This window comes from Apium graveolens, chromosome 2 (assembly GCF_009905375.1).
Source record: "Apium graveolens cultivar Ventura chromosome 2, ASM990537v1, whole genome shotgun sequence".
NCBI classification, from domain to species: Eukaryota; Viridiplantae; Streptophyta; class Magnoliopsida; order Apiales; family Apiaceae; genus Apium; species Apium graveolens.
This window is the reverse complement of record NC_133648.1, coordinates 242,462,105-242,462,979: the sequence shown is the minus strand read 5'-3', so window position 1 is coordinate 242,462,979 and position 875 is coordinate 242,462,105. Positions and strand designations below refer to the sequence as shown.

At 44.3% G+C, this 875-nt stretch overlaps 1 non-coding gene across 1 annotated transcript; it reads left to right on the top strand.

Moving 5' to 3' along the window:
- Nucleotides 1-313: 313 nt before the first annotated feature.
- On the top strand, nt 314-420 carry LOC141709888 (small nucleolar RNA R71). Its single transcript, XR_012570442.1, has one exon. It is a non-coding gene; the product is annotated as a small nucleolar RNA R71 (small nucleolar RNA).
- The last annotated feature ends 455 nt before the right edge of the window (nt 421-875 follow it).

Below are 875 nucleotides of genomic sequence, written 5' to 3'. Positions count from 1 at the left end.
ACCTGCACAAAGCTCACAGACCATAGCTATCTGATTGACTCCATAGGTGGCTAAAGAATCGACCTTCATAGACAGCGCTTGGAGCGGCGCTGCAATAGTTGTAGCTGCATCAACTTCCAGAATACCCGCTACCTTCCCAGGCATCATCCTTTGAGTTGGGTTTTGATGCTCATTTGCAACCATAGTCTCAATAAGATTATAAGCCTCAATATAGCTTTTTGCCCACAAGGCGCCTCCAGCTGCTGCATCGAGCATGGGCCGGGATTGGGCCCCCAAACCATTATAGAAACCAGTGATCACCATCCAATCAGGCATACCATGATGTGAACACTTTTTCAACATCTCCTTGTAGCGCTCCCAAGCTTCGCACATGGATTTTGTAGGCTGTTGTGCAAACTGAGTAAGAGCACTCCTCATAGTCGCAGTTTTCGCCATTGGATAGAACTTTACCAGAAACTTTTACGCAAGATCTTGCCAAGTAGTGATGGACCCAGCTGGTTCAGAATGTAACCAGTCCTTAGCTTTATCCCTCAGAGAGAATGGGAAAAGCCTCAGCTTGATAGCCTCATCAGTCACACCATTATATTTGAAAGTACTACAGATCTCGACAAAATTCCTGATGTGCATGTTGGGATCTTCAATAGCAGCACCTCCAAAAGAAACATAATTATGTACCATCTGAATAGTGCCCAGCTTGATTTCAAAAGTGTTAGCCTGAATAGCCGGATGAAAATGGCTTGACTGAATGTCATCAATTTTAGGTCGAGAAAAGTCCATAAGAGCTGGATCTGCCGGATCTATACGATCACCCATGATTACTGGTTCTTTCTGCTCACTTTCTGTATCTGAATCTTCAAAATCAATCATCTCCGGAA